The sequence below is a fragment of the Aethalodelphis obliquidens genome, unplaced genomic scaffold, assembly GCF_003676395.1.
Source record: "Aethalodelphis obliquidens isolate GAN/ISIS:26980383/991018 unplaced genomic scaffold, ASM367639v1 scaffold10, whole genome shotgun sequence".
Classification (NCBI taxonomy): Eukaryota; Metazoa; Chordata; class Mammalia; order Artiodactyla; family Delphinidae; genus Aethalodelphis; species Aethalodelphis obliquidens.
In genome coordinates, this window is record NW_020837954.1 from 16,081,200 (window position 1) to 16,098,245 (window position 17,046).

A 17,046-nucleotide genomic window follows, 5' to 3' on the forward strand; every position below is an offset into this window, starting at 1 on the left:
CACAGTATAAAAATACATAAATTGTGACATCAGCAACATAAAATATGTGTGTGGGGCAAGTAAAAGTGTAGAACATTTATGTGCACTTTCAATTAAGTTGTTACCAGCTTAAAAGAGATTGTTTATAACTATAAGATATATTATGAAAGCCTCATTGTAATCACAAAGCAAAATCCTATAATAGGTGCACAAATGATAAAGAGAAAAATTCAAAGCATACCACTTCAAAATCATCAGTTCACAAAGAAAGACAATACGAGAGGAAGAAAGGAACAAAGAAACTAGAAAACAATCAGAAAACAATTTTTAAAATCAAAATAGCAAGCCTTTACATATTAATAAATACTCTAAATGTAAATAGAGTTTAAATTCTCCAATTAGAGGACATATAATATAAATGGATTGAAAAAAAAGACTCAACTATATGCTACACACAGAGACTCATTTAAGGTTTAAGGATACTCACAGACTGAAAGTGAAGGGATGGAAAAAGATATTCCATGCAACTGGAGGCCAGAAAAGGAGAGGGGTAGCTATACTTAAGTCAGACAGAATATACTTTAAGTCAAAAGGAGGGTAACAAACAACAAAGAAGGTCATTATATAATTATAAATAGGTCAATTCATCAAGAGGATATAAAATTATATATGTACCCAAAGCATCTTAATATACTAAACAATTATTAACAGATCTTAAGGCAAAAATATACAGCAATGCAATAATAGTAGGGGACTATAATATCCCACTATTAACAATGGAAAGATCATCCAGGTAGAAAATCAATAAGTAAATAATGAAATTAAGCTATAACTTAGACCAATTGGATCTAACAGACATATAGAACATTCCATCCAACCTCAACAGAATACACATTCTTCTCAACTGCACATGGAATATTTCCCAGGATAAATCATATGTTAGTTCACAAAATAAGTCTTAGCAAATTTATGATGATTAAAATTTTATTAAGTATCATTTTCAAATACAATGGTATGAAACCAGAAATCATAACAGGAGGAAGACTGGAAAAGTCACAAATATATAGAAATTAAACAATACACTTATGAACAGAGTCAAAGAAGAAATTAAACATATTTTGAGACAAAAATTGACACCAAAATTTATGGCATGAAGTACAAACAGTTCTAGGAGGGTAGTTTATAATGATAAAGCCCTACATAAAAAAAATAAAGACTTCAAATAAACAATCTAACATTAAACCTCAAGGAACTAGAAAAAGAACAAACTAAGTCAAAATTTAACAGAAGGAAGAAAATAATAAAGACTGGAGCAGAAATAGAACAGAGGCTAGAGTGACAATAGAAATAATCAATGAAATTAAGAGTTGCATTTTTAAAGATAAAATGGGCAAAGCTTTAGCTAGACTAAAGAGAAAAGAATGATGAATCAAAAAAAAAAAAAAAAAAAAAAAAAAAAAAAAAAAAAACAACTCCAGAAATGAAAGAGGAGACAGTAAAGTGATACCACAGAAACACAAAGGATACTAACAGACAACTATAAACAATTATATACTAACAAACTAGATAACTTAGAAGAAATGGATGGTCAGAATGGCCATCATCAAAAAATCTGCAAACTATAAATGCTTGTGAAGGTGTGTAGAAAAGGGAACCCTCCTACACTGTTGGTGGGAATGTTAATTGGTACAGCCACTATGGAGAAGAGTATGGAGGTTCCTTAAAAAACTAAAAATAGACCTACCATATGACCCAGCAATCCCACTCCTAGGCATATTCCTGGAGAAAACCATAATTCAAAATGATACATGCACCCCAGTGTTCACTGCAGCACTATTTACAATAGCCAGGACATGGAAGCAACCTAAATGTCCATCAACAGAGGAATGGATAAAGAAGATGTGGTACATATATACATGGAATATTACTCAGCCATAAAAAAGAACAAAATACTGCCATTTGCAGCAACATGGATGGATCTAGAGATTGTTATACTGAGTGAAGTAAGACAGAGAAAGACAAATATCATAATATATTGCTTATATGTGGAATCTAAAAAGAGGGTACAAATAAACTTATTTACAAAACAGAAGTAGAGTAACAGATGTAGAAAACAAACTTATGGTTACCAGGGGATAAGCAGGAGGGGGGATAAAATGGGAGATTGGGATTGACATATACACACTACTATATATAAAATAGATAACTAATAAGGACCTACTGTATAGCACAGGGACCTCTACTCAGTACTCTGAAATGGCCTATTTGGGAAAAGAATCTAAAAAAGAGTGGAGATATATATATATATATAACTGATTCACTTTGCTGTACAGCAGAAACTAACACAACATGGTAAATCAACTCTAATAAAAATTTAAAAAAAAAGAACAATGGATAAATTCTTAATCATTTACAACTTACCAAGACTGAATCATGAATTAATAGACAATCTGGACACAGCAATAGCAAGCAAGGGAATTGAATCAGTAATAAAAAAAACTCCTGACAAATAAAAGCCCTGTACCAGATAGATTTACTGCCCCTGTGGTAATACCAATCCTTCTGAAAATTTTCTTAAAAATTAAAGAGAAAGGAACACTCCCAAACTCATTTTATGAGGCCAATGTTACCCCAATACCAAAGCCAGATAAGGACACTACAAGAAAAGAAAATTCTAGGACAATAATTTTGATGAACATTGATGTGAAAATCCTCAAAAAAAAAAAAAAATACCAGCAAACCAAATTCAAGAGCAAATTAACAGAATCATACACAATGATTCAGTGGGATTTACTCCTGGGATGCAAGGATGTTTCAAAATCCATAAGTCAATCAATATGATATACCACATTAACAGAATGAAAGATAAAAATCATAGAGTCATCTCAATAGATGCAGACAAGCATTTAACAAAATTCAACATCCTTTCATGATAGAAACTCTCAACAAATTAGGTGTGGAAGGAATGTACCTCAATATAACAAAGGCCATATATGATAAGCCCACAGCTAACATCATACTTGATGAAAAATTGTATACCTTTTCTCTAAGATTGGGAATAAGATAAGAATGCCCATTCTCACTACTTCTATTCAACGTAATACTGGAAGTGGTAGCCACAGTGATTAGGCAAGAAAAAGAAAAGCATCAAAATTGGAAAGGAAGATGAAAGATTATTTGTAGATGACATCATCTTATATGTAGAAAACCCTAGTGACTCCACTAAAAAACGGTTATAACTGACAAATTATTTCAGTAAAGTTGTAGGTAAGAAATAAACATAAAAATATATTGCACTTTTATATACTGACAACAAGCTATCTGAAAGAAAAATCAAGAAATCAGTTCTATTTATAATAGCAATGCAAACAACAAAATACTTAGCAATAAATTTAAACAAGGAGGTGAAAGACCTGTACACTGATAAGATATTGATAAAAGAAATTGAGGATACAGATAAATGGAAAGATAGCCCTCCATGTTCTTGGATTAGAATAATTAATGTCTATACTACTCAAAGTGATCTATAGATTCAATGCATTCCCTACTGAAATTCTAATGGCATTTCTCACATAAATAGAAAAAACAACTCTAAAATTCAAGTGGAACCACAGAAGACCCTTACTAGCTAAAGTAATCCTGAGCAAGAAGAACAAAGTTGGAGACATCACACTTCTGACTTCAAACTACATTACAAAGCTATCATAACCATATGCTACAGGCATACAAACATTCACATAGACTAAGATACTTAGGAACAGAATAGAGAGCCCAGAAGTAAACTGACATATTAACAATCAACTACTTTTCAACAAGGGACCAAGAATATATGACAGGCTAAGGATAGTCTCTAATAAATTATGCTTGGAAAACTGAATATCCACATGCAAAAGAATGAAACAAGACCACTCTCTTACACCACTCACAAAAAATTATATAAAGTCTTAAATGTAAGACCTAAAACCATAAAACTCCTAGAAGAAATCACAGGGGAAAAGCCCCTTGACATTGGTCTTTGCAATAATTTCTTGGCTAAGATGCCAAAGGCACAGGCAACCAAAGCTAAAACAAGTAAGTTAGGACTACATCAAACTAAAGAGCTTCTGCATAGGAAACAATAAATTGAAAAGGCAGCCTACAGAATAGGAAAAATTATTTGTACACTGTATATCTCAGAAGGGGTTAATATCCAAAATATATAAACAAAACTCATACAACTAAATGGAAAAAAAGCAACTAGTTCAATTAAAAATGGGCAAAGGACCTGAATAGACATTTTTCCAAAGAAGACATATGAATGGCCAGTAGTTACCTGAAAAGTTGCTCAACACTACTCATCATCAGGGAAATGCAAGATATCCCCTCATATTTGTTACAATGTCTATTATCAAAAGATAAGAGAGAATAAATGCTGATGAGATTGTAGAGAAAAGGGAAGCCTGTGTATTGTTGGTGGGAATGTAAGTTGGTGCAGCCACTATGGAAAGCAGTGTGTAAATTCCTCACAAAATTAAAAATAGAACTATCATATGACCCAGCAATCCCACCCCTGGTTATAAATCTAAAAGAAATGAAATAAGTATCTCTAAGAAATATCTGTACTCCCATGATAATTGCAGCATTATTCACAATATCCAAGATATGGAAACAACTTAAATGTCCTTTAAAGGATGAATGGGTAAACAAAATATGATATATATATATATATATATATATATATATATATATATATATATATAAAGAAAATGTGATAGATATAATTTTATATATATATAATTTTTATATAAAATAGAATAATAGAATATTATTCAGCCATAAAAAGGAAGGAAATCCTGCCACTTGCAACAACATGGATGAAGCTGGAGGGCGTTATGCTAAGTGAAATGAGCCAGATAGAGAAGAGGAAATACTGACTGGTATCGCCTACAAGTAAAATCTTTAAAAAAAAAAAAAGAAAAGCTGATTTTGTAGAAATAGTGAATAGAATAGTGGTTGCCTGGGGCTGGGAAGAGTGGGAAATAGGGAGATGTACATCAAAGTGTACACACTGTCAGTTGTAAGATAAATAAGTTCTGAGATTCTAATGTATAGCATGGTGAAAATGATTAACAATATGGTATTGTATATTTGAAATTTGCTGAGAATAAACCTTAAGTGTTCTCGCCACACACATAAAGAGAATTAACTGTGTGTGGTGTGGTGGTGATGAATGTATTAATTATCTTGATCTTGGCAATCATTCCACAATGTATATCGTATCATATCATATCATGTTGTACACTTTAAATACAATTGTATTGTCTATTATCTCCCAATGAAGCTGGGAAAAAAAAAAAAAACAACAGTTTATTTCTAATTTGTGAAAAGTCCATGCAGTAATTCAGGGATCCAGGCTCCTGACCTCTTGTGGATCTGTCAATCAACATGCAGCTTCTGAAATTACTTTGGTCATCATTAAGCTAGCCAGAAGGTCAAGGTCATGCAGCATAGATGAAGGAGATTTTAATGGTACTATTTAGGCAATGGTATACATTATTTGTTCTCACATTTTGTTGGCTAGTGCTTTGTTGTATGGTTGACCTGAACTCAGCTAACTACAAAGGAGTTGGGGAAATTTAGTCCAGCTGTGGGCCTGGAAATAAGAGGTTAGACAGACAGTTTGCAGGTTTCTGCCACATTTTCTAATGTAAACTCTTATGGGCTTTAAAACTACCTAATTCTAGTTCACACACTGATTGAATACAGTATGAAAATAATAATTTTTTTTCTACATAGGAGTATGGTGAAATAAACCTTTTGGAAGTAATCTTCTTCATTTATTTTTGGTGTTGGAGGTTTGAGAAATTAGCATTTATTAAGTGTTTAAGTTCTGTAAATGATGAACCAAGTAGATATAAAGCATATTGCTAGATTTATCTGAACATCTTTTAATAAATAAGAGAAATCCAGTTTATGACAGAACTGAGAAAAAACATGCTTTGCATAAAGAAAAATATGAATAACAAATTTACATTGATATTTAGTATTCCTAATTTGGAGAAAATTTTAATTTAATAGAGGTCTATTTTCCAAAAATAACTCCTAAAATACTAATAGCAAATAAGGGGACAGGAATCTATGTAGCTAATCAAAAACTTGCCTTTTCCTCATTCATTAAAGTGGGAGAAAAAGATCAAAACATTTTTCCAGTTTTATCTCTGCTCTCTTATCTTGCTCCCCACTCCCCCATCCCTCCTACACAAACATATAAGACAAGTAAATAACCTGAGCAGAAGATGAAAATCATACACATACAAAGTTTTTCTTATTTGTTTCCATGTATATGGAAACAAAATAAAATTTGAACTATAAAAAAATAGCAAAAGAAACATAAATGTCTCCCTCATCCTGTGACACAAGTATGACAATTATTTTCCCTTGAACATCTATTTGAATTCTTCTAGTGACTCTAGGTATACAAAATTACTAGTCATTATAGTTATGATTCACCCTGAATTCCTGAAATTGCATAAAACAAGAGGTAGTCTTCTTTCCTTTAATAAGTTAACATCTAAAAAGAGTGGGTTTTGTTAGAAACTGGGGCATCATGCTCGAAATTTGAATATTCTAACTTGATACCCTAATTATACGCATTATACAAATGAAAAGCTGTAGGGACTAAAGTACAGAAGAGGGAGGCAAGTGACTGAAAAAAAATCAGGTCTGTATACATTACTGTGAAGATTTTAGCATTAATAACTTTATAAAATAAAAAATTTAAATGCTGTTTAGAGATTTTAAAAATATACCTACATTTAGGCATCCCTAAGAAATATAAGCAGAATGCCCAACAGGTTGTAATCATTAAATACTTTCTTGTATTTCATCATTTCTATAGTTTCCATTCCAAATTTGCCCTGGAACACTTGTCTTTTGCATACCTCACAGTGGAGTGTGAAATTACATCATGCATGTATTTACATTCTTTGAATTTCAGAATGAACAATGTGTTCTTGGAGGGAGAGAAAGAGAAGGGGAAGAGGTTGTGGAGAAAATTAAATAATGAAAGAAATTCAACTGCTTTTGTACTCAAGGCCCTTATGCCCCAAGGTGAACCTAAGGAAGAAAGTGAGGTTTTTGCTGTTGGGGATGAGGGCTGGGATGAGTGCGGGCTTAATGCCAGTTTCAGAAGCCCTCTCATTGTTTAAGTGTCTTGTAGCCTGAGTGTAATTTTAGTGTTTGAGGACTCAAAATTGAGATACTAATGACTCTAAGTGCCAGTCAAAACTTCCATCTGTTGCCAGCTGACAAAACATCTGTCTGATCCATTGTTAGAGGAAAAGCTAGCTTTGGTAGCATTATTGCAGTATGATCTCTTATTACAAAATTTTCATGGGATGGTCAAAGGGATTACTCCCTTGTGTATGATTTGATTACATACGACTTAGGAATTAACTGATTTTAGAACATTTACCCTGTATGAGATGGGATTCCACTGGATGGGATGTAGTGCTGTATCATTTTTCCTTGTTCCATTTGTATGTTCACAGAGGTCCCCATATTAAATGGGTTTATTTGTATGCTTCTCTTTATTTTTCCAAAGGAAACTTACTGTCATTATTTCAGCATCGTTTATATGTCCTATTTTTCATGTCTTTACTTGATTCACTTACAGTTTCCAGAACTCATTCTTTAAAAGAGTCACAAGGCAATGAGATGTAACACTTATAATTAAAAAAGAACCTCTCTTAAATTAGAAAAAACTTCAAAAAATTATATACCTTAAATATTACTGGAGAAGGGTCAATAAATGCATGTTAAAATTCATGAAATATTTTATATTTCCAAATGCATAGTGTTTGTCATGAACCATCTAGTATAGACAATGCTAAAGTGTGGGAATAATTTTTAAAGATTTGAGCTTCAAGAAGATATCTCTTAGAGTTAGATTAGGACAGCAAGAAAGAAAAACCTGGGAAGCTCAATAGGAAGCTTTATGGTAGTGACAATGGTGATCACCAAAGTGGTGTGGCTCTTGCCTGTGCTGATGCATATTGTGCTGGAGGGGTATTAGAACTGCCTGTATTTTTAACATAGCATTAAAATACCTTTGAATGTTTTAAAATAAGCTTAATATATTAATGTAGTATTATGTAAATGATTTATAAATTGACATATGTATTTGGGTTAATCCTAAAATTCTTTTATTCTTGGTGGTGTATTTTCATTTTGGAGATTGCCAAGCCAGAAATCAATACTCAGAATACAAGGGGTGTCTAAAAGAGACTTTATGGAAACTTATGGAAATAAAACCTTTATTTTCTTGTAAGCATTTCTTACTGCTTTTAACATGACCGTACTTTTCTCTTGTAGACTAAATCTATAGTACAATATCAGAATTGATTTTGTAGCTACTTACTGTAATATTAAAAGCTTTATCTGAAGTGGTTATGGTATATAAATACTTGCAGAAGCTGAGAGGCTGCAAATCATGTTATATGACTTGTTAAGTTTATAGCATATTTATGTAGGTTATTAAGTAGGAAAACCCCACTTCTCCTGTTTGTCTCTCCTTTATTCTCATGCTGTTACCACACTCACAACACTTCTGACACCAAATGCCAAGTTTTTTCCCTCACATCAAGCAGTTCTCTTTGATACCAGCAGGGTGTCCTACAATTTAACTAAATTCTGACACTGTCTCCAGGTAGATAGTGTCAGATCCCACAGGTTAAGGACTCAGTCTCCCAAGACTGCTTCCCACTTCATATGCCAATTACAAGTAGTAGATCCCCAGGTTACCCACAGCCTTCCAACTTGGCTATAAATCAGAAGTTTCTATGACCTCCTCCCCCTTAGATTTGATTATTTGCTATAATGGCTCATGAACTCAGGGAAACACTTACTTATGTTTACCAATTTATTATATAATAAAGGGTATGATAAAGAATACAGATGAAAAGTCAGATGAAGAGTTACATAGGGTGAGGTCTGGGAGGGTCCCAGGCACAGGAACGTCTGTCCCCGTGGAGTTGAGGTATACCACTCTCCTGGCACTTGAATGTATTCCCCAACCTGGAGACTCAACAAACTCCAATACTATTGGACTTTTTATGGAGGCTTCATCCTGTAGGCATGATCCATCATTAACTCAATTTCCAGCTCTCCCTTTCCTGGAGAATGGGGAGTAGGGCTTGAAAGTTCCAAGCTTCTAATCATGGTTTAGTATTTCTGGTTCCATCCAGGAGCCCATACCACTTCTTTAGAACAAAACATACTCTTATTACCCAGGAAATTCCGAGAAATTTAGGAGCTCTGTGTCAGCACCTGGGGACAAAGACCAATTTTAGAACAAAAGATGCTCTGAGTGCTCTTATCACTTAGGAAATTACACAGGTTTTAGGATTTCTGTGCCAGGAACTAGGGGCAAAGACCAATGTATATATTTTCTAAATATTATTTAACAGTCATGGCCTATAATCACAGTTCCTCTACGGACCTGAAGTTAGCACTCTTGCAGTCTTGTCAGCATTACACGACCCGCAGGAGTTGCACTGGATGAACCTATACATATAATTGAAAGAAGCAGGTGATAGTTTCCAAATATGCGGATAAAGTGAAATAAAATTAACAATGCTTCTAAACTCCTGAACTTAGGTGAATAAGGTGCTAGCCTTACTGACCTGAATACCCAGAATAATGGATGAGAGTCAAGAGAAGGACCTCTGTTAGTTGCAGTATATAGATCATATCGTAAGGTTAGTGAAACATGTCTTTTTGATTATCATTTATGATACGTTATAAATTACAAGGTTTTTGGCTATATAAAACTTAGGTAAGCCTTTTAGCATCCTAGTGACATAGGTGGTGGTGGTTTTTTTTTGTTTTGTTGTGTTTTTTTGTTTTGTTTGTTTGTTTTGCTTTTTAAGAATAACCCGATACAGTAAGGAATATTCTAAGAGTCATAGGGAAAACTAATGAAGAAGTAGGAAGAAATACCTTTTTGTTCATTTCTATGTCATCTATATGTTCCTTTTGAGTCAAAGAGCTAACTGAAGACAAGTTTAAAAATTAGAATGCTCCATTCATGATCCTGTTTTATTTAAATCTTTACTTTTGAAAAATCTTTACTTTCTTGTAAGCTGTATTTTTATTTACATAGAATTATTTGAATCTTTCTTAGGGATATATGATTATGAACCAATTCTAATTTGGCTTCACAGGTTGAGAATCTGGCCAATGAAAAATGAGCTTCTTTTTGTGATATTGTTTCACTTCTTCTAAACGCTAATGAGAATTCAAGTTTTCTTCTTATTTTTAGGATTATATTTTGAAGAGATATTGTTCCTTGTGAATACAGGCTGAATCCTTAGAACAGTGTTTCTCAAAATATGGTTCACAACCACCTAAGCTGCTTATTAAAGGGTGGAGTTCTAGATCCAACTGCTGATGAACTGAAAGAGAATTTCTGCATGCAGGGCATAAGAATATGTGTTATAATAAGCAACATCAAAAGATTCTTATGCACATTAAAGTGGGAAAACCACTCTTAGAGTATACAAAGTTTTCTGGAAAATGTGATATGAAAAAAAATCTATGCATTAATTCCATGTATATTTTTCGGGGAAACATAACTTGAAAAGGTTTATATTTATATAGAGAGATACATATATTTATGTCTGGGATATTTTATCACTTTATTTCAGGATTTTAAAGATGCTGATTTTTTTTTAATATATTAATTCCTCAGTATTGTAAAACTATGTTAGGGGTATTTATTGAATACATCATTACTTGTCAAACAGTAACATGTAAAAATCTTACAGAAAAATCTCAGGTATACAGCATGGATATATATGTGTTAAGTTAGAGAAAGGTATTAGCTGACAATAACTACAAGTAAGATATATCATACTTTATGCCCATTAAGTGTATCGTTATAAATTTTTTCAGTTGTAGTATAACCTATGAAATTGTGATACAGCTCCTATAGTACTGTAACAGCATTTCATTACACCACTGAGACATATAATTGTGCAGTCAAAGTTTCTGTACAAGTGAAGGACTTGTAATGAAAAGCAGTCAAACAAGGCATGCAAAACATGGATATTTCATTTGTATCAGATAAATGTGTGTCTAAAATATAGAAGGTGTGAACCTATTGTTATTAACATTGCATGAATTTTGTTCTTGGCATTTTAATAATCTTCAAGTGTAAGAAAATACTTCTTTCTTTATTTCTCTGTCTGTAAATCCAATTATTTGACACTCATCTCAAACCATTATTTCTATCAAGAATGTGCTTGTATTTTTCCAGTTTATTTTTTAATACATCTTTATTGGAGTATAATTGCTTCACCATGCTGTGTTGGTTTCTGTTGTACAACAAAATGAATCAGCCACATGCATACATATATCCCCATATCCCCTCCCACTTGAGCCTCCAGCCACCCTCCCAATCCCACCCCTCTAGGTCATCACAAAGCACTGAGCTCATCTCCTTGTGCTATGCTGCTGCTTCCCACTAAATATCTATTTTACATTTGGTAGTGTATATATGTCGATGCTACTTTCACTTCACCCAAGCTTCCCCCTCCCCCTCTATGTCCTCAAGTCCATCCTCTATGTCTACGTCTTTATTCCTGCCCTGCCATTAGGTTCATCAGTACCATTTCTTTTCTTCTTCTTTTTTTTTAGATTCTGTATATATATATGTTAGCATACGGTATTTGTTTTTCTCTTTCTGACTTACTTGACTCTGTATTACAGACTCTAGGTCCATCCACCTCACTACAACTAACTAAATTTCGTTTCTTTTTATGGCTGCATAATATTCTATTGTATACATGTGCCACATCTTCTTTATCCATTCATCTGTCAGTGGACACTTATGTTGCTTCCATGTCCTGGCTATTGTAAATAGTGCTGCAGTGAACATTGTGATACATGTCTCTTTTTGAATTATGGTTTTCTTAGGGTATATGCCCAGTAGTGGGATTGCTGGGTCATATGGTAGTTCTATTTTTAGTTTTTAAAGGAACCTCCATACTGTTCTCCGAAGTGGTTGTATCAACTTACATTCCCACCAACAGTGCAGGAGGGTTCCCTTTTCACCACTCACTTTCCAGCATTTATTGTTTCTAGATTTTTTGATAATGGCCATTCTGACTGGTGTGAGGTGATACCTCATTGTAGTTTTGATTTGCATTTCTCCAATAATTAGTGATGTTGAGCATCTTTTCATGTACCTCTTGGCCATCTATATGTCTTCTTTGGTAAAATGTCTATTTAGGTCTTCCACCCATTTTTTAATTGGATTGTTTGTTTTTTTGATATTGAGCTCCATAAGCTGTTTGTATATTTTGGAGATTAATCCTTTGTCCATTGTTGCATTTGCAAATATTTTCTTCCATTTTGAGGGTTGTCTTTTCGTCTTGTTTATGGTTTCCTTTGCTGTGCAAAAGCTTTTAAGTTTCATTAGGTCCCATTTGTTTATTTTTCTTTTTATTTTCATTACTTTATGAGGTGAGTCAAAAAAGATCTTGCTCTTGCTTATGTCAAAGAGTGTTTTTCCTATGTTTTCCTCTAAGAGTTTTATAGTGTCTGGTCTTACATTTAGGTCTTTAATTCATTTTGAGTTTATTTTTGTGTATGGTCTTAGGGAGTTTCTAATTTCATTCTTTTAGATGTAGGTGTCCATTTTTCCCAGCACCACTTATTGAAGAGGCTGTCTTTTCTCCATTGTATATTCGTGCCTCCTTTGTCATAAATTAGGTGACTAAATGTGCATGGGTTTAATTGTGGGTTTTCTATCCTGTACCATTGATCTGTATTTTTGTTTTCATGCCTGTACAATACTGTCTTGATTACTATAGCTTTGTAGTATATTTTGAAGTTGGGGAGCCTGATTCCTCCAGCTCCGTTTTTCTTTCTCAAGGTTGCTTTGGCTATTTGGGGTCTTTTGTGTTTCCATATGAATTGTAAAATATTTTGTTCTAATTATGTGAAGAATGCCATTGGTAGTTTGATAGGGGATTGCATGGAATCTGTAGTTTCCAGTTATTTCTAAAAACACATTTTAAAAAGCATCCCTTTGATAGTCAATGTTACCCTTTAATATTAGAATTAGGCATACCAAAATCTGCCTACTTATTTAGTAAATGAGGTAATTTTCTCTAGCAAGAGAAGGAAAAAATATAAGGAACACATTTTCAAATGATAAACACTTCTTGAATTTTTTAACTAAGATGATGAATATATCCACAAAGTTCCTTGATCTTTTAAAACATTTTTCTGTATTCACAATCTTTTAGTTTTAATATAACATACATATAGAGAAGCATGTACAACTCCATAATTTATCACTACACTGACACTCTTGTAATCTTTACTCAGGTCAAAAAAAAAAAAAAAAAAAAAGAGAACATTACTACCACCCATAGGCATCCCATGTGTTTCTTCCAAATTATAAATTCTGATCCTCTTCCCAGAAGAAACCTCTCCTGAATTTTGCCTCCTGTATACGTCTGTTGGTTTATGTCAGCAAATAACTCAAAGATATACATATATATTATTTACATGCTATTTCCTTTAATTCAAGAAAAACAATTATGGACTGGTTTCTCCTAATAAATGCAAAAACAGAATTTATATATAAGAAAGAAGAGAAATGAAGAAGGAAAAACTACAATTAAAATAGCACACTTTATTTATTTTCCTTTCCTTCAGTAAGATGCTGATTTATCCGGCAGTAGGTAAAGAGATCAGTTAAGTTTTTCTGTCTTTAGACATTGAAATGATAACCAAAGAAACCAATTTCAGTTGATTAAGGATTCTTCAGAATATGTTGGTTATATAACCATGGATATATAAGTAAAAGGATGGCTCTGTAGTCTGACTGCCAGTATCTTTTTTTAGCTCCTCTGTCACAATTATGCCAGACCTGTACCATTTCGCATAAACACTCATATACTTAGGTACGTGTTTCTGTTGGATAATATATTTTAGAAGTGGAAATAAGGCCTCATAGAGAATGTGTGTGCTTAACTTCAGTGAACACTGCCAAACAGTTTTCCAAAATGTTTGCACAAATTTAAAATCCCACTGGTAGTTAGAGTTCCAGTTGTACCATATCCTCTCCAACACTTTAAAAAAATGTTTTATTGAAGTATAGTTGATTTACAATGTTGTGTTAATTTCTGCTGTACAGCAGAGTGATTCAGTTATACATATATATGTTCTTTTTCATATTCTTTTCCATTATGGTTTTTCACAGGATATTGAATATAGTTCCTTCTACTACACAGTAGGACCTTGTTTTTTATCTTCCAACACTTTTTAATTACCTCTTCTGAAGGGTGTGTAACAGTATCTTATTGTAGTTCAAATTACATTTCCTAATAACTAATGGAACGTGATGTTAACAGCCTTTCCTCTCACCTCAAGGATAACCTGAGGATTTGACTATTCATTGAATCCTCCTTGCAACATGAACTCAGTGAGTTTATGGGCGTGTATATAGCATCCAATATAAATATTATGTACCAACCTGTACCTCATTGTTGAGACTATTCATTGAATAATAGATTACTGACAAGTGACATGTAATTGATGAGGTAAAGAAAAACTGGAAAATGGCAGCTAGTCATATACTCCTAAAGGGGCTAAAGGGATAGCAATGTGTCTAGAAATGATAGCTTTACAAGTACTCTAGGCCCAGTTGTTCTTCTCCCTTGACTACATGAAACCCAAATGGGGAGTGGGACCTTAAGAATCATACCTGGGAGTTGTAAGCCTCCTGTATGTTGTTACTGTACATGTTGTCTTGTATTCTTTCTTGAGGTTTGGGTTCTGAGTAAAACCTATTGTATCTCATGAATTTGTCCTTCCATAGCTGTATTAGTGTTGGTTGATCAGAGTGGATTATGTAATTTATGAGTTACATAATTTGTGGTCACCTGTTCATACAATTTTAAAACGTTTCTATTCAATTTTCTTGTCCATTTTTCTATTGGGTTGTCACCTTCTTCATACCGATTTGAAAAAATTTGCTGTAAATTCTTGATATAAGCCCTTTGGCAGTTATATTTATTCTAAAAAACTTATCCTTGCCTTTTCATTCTCTTTATAAAGAGGTCAGTCACAGGAAGTTCAAAATTTTAATATATTCTAATTTATTAATATTTTTCATTTTGTTTAGTTCTTCCAGTGTTCTGTTTAATAAATCTTTTACTACTCTAAGGTCATGAAGTTATTCTAGAGTGTTAACTTTTAAAGTCTGTATATTTTACCTTTTACATTTGGATTTGTAATCCACCTGGAATTAATTTTTGTGTGAAATTAAGTAGCAGTAAAGTTTCATTTTTCCTATGTGGACCTCAAATTGATCCAGCACCAATTCTTGCAAAAACTGCACTTCTCCCACTTTCTCTATCGTACCCCTTTTATTATAGTTGAAGGGAATATATGGATTTGGGTCTGTTTCTGAATGCTCTTCTCTGTTCTGTTCATTTCTATCCTTGGCTACATCACAGTCTTAATCACTGTTCTTTTGTAGTAAATTTTGTTTTGTGATATGGCAGATCTCCTAACTTTGTTCTTATCCAAAGTTTGTTTGTTTTTCTCTTTGTGGTGCTTTGCATTTCTATATGAATTTTAGAATCAGATTATCCATTTCCATACACATGTATGCATAAAAATATACACACAAACACTGTTAGCATTTGGTAGGGGGTTGCACTGAATTTATAAATTATTTGGGGGAGAATTGACATCTTTACAGTTATGAGACTTCAATCCATAAAAATAGTTTATCCATTCATTTAGATTTTTTATACTTTTCTCTCACTTAATAATTTTCCATGTAAAAGTCTTATATACCTTTTATTAGCTATATTCCTACATATTTGTTATTTATTGATGCTATTTTTAATAGTATATTTTATAATTTTATCTTCTTTTGTGATTAATATATAGAAATTCATTTGGTTTTTGTATATCAACCTTTGATTCAACAATCTTCCAATATCCACTCTAATTCTAATGTTTATCTGTAGATTCTTTTGGACTTTCTATATGAACAAATCATATGCTGTACTTAGAGTAACGTTTTTATGACTTCTTTTCTTATCTGTTTGGCTTTAATCTGTTTTTCTTGCCTGTTTGCATTAGCAAAGACCTGTAGTACCTAAATAGAAGTAGCGAAGATGGATTGTGATAGCTTGGGTGTTTTTTAAAATTGTAGTGAAATATGCATAACATAAAATTTACCATATTAATAATTTTTTTTTTTTTTTTTTGCGGTACGCAGGCCTCTCACTGTTGTGGCCTCTCCCGCTGCGGAGCACAGGCTCCGGACGCGCAGGCTCAGCGGCCATGGCTCACGGGCCCAACCGCTCCACGGCATGTGGGATCTTCCTGGACCGGGGCACGAACCCGCATCCCCTGCATCAGCAGGCGAACTCTCAACCACTGCGCCACCAGGGAAGCCCCATATTAATAATTTTTGAAGCGTACAGTAGTGATAAATGCATTTAAGTTGTGCAGCCATCACCACCATCAATCTTCAGAACTATTTCATCTTGCAAAACTGAAATTCGGTACCCATTAAACAATAACTCTTGGGCTTCCCTGGTGGCGCAGTGGTTGAGAGTCTGCCTGCCGATGCAGGGGACGCAGGTTCGTGCTCCGGTCCGGGAGGTTCCCACATGCCGTGGAGTGGCTGGACCCGTAAGCCATGGCCACTGAGCCTGTGCGTCTGGAGCCTGTGCTCTGCAACGGGAGAGGCCACAACAGTGAGAGGCCCACATACTGCAAAAAAAAAAAAAAAAGAAAAAAGAAAAAAATTAACTCTCCATTGCTTCCTCCCTTCAGCCCCTGGCAATCACCATTCTACTTTCTGTCTCTATGAATTTGACCTACTTATATAAGTGGAATCAAATAGTATTTGTCTTTTTGTGACTGATTTATTTCACTTAGCATAATATCTTCAAAGTTCATGCATGTTGTAGCATGTGTCAGAATTTACTTCTTTTTAAAGGCTGAATAATATTCCATTGTATATATATACCACATTTTGTTTATCCACTT

General features: G+C 33.6%; 1 long non-coding RNA gene across 1 annotated transcript; it reads left to right on the forward strand.

The window, feature by feature from the left end:
- Positions 1 to 402: 402 nt before the first annotated feature.
- Positions 403 to 7,273, forward strand: LOC113623013 (uncharacterized). The gene is made up of 3 exons (XR_003433738.1): positions 403 to 543; positions 3,241 to 3,246; positions 7,263 to 7,273. It is a non-coding gene; the product is annotated as an uncharacterized LOC113623013 (long non-coding RNA).
- Positions 7,274 to 17,046: the final 9,773 nt, after the last annotated feature.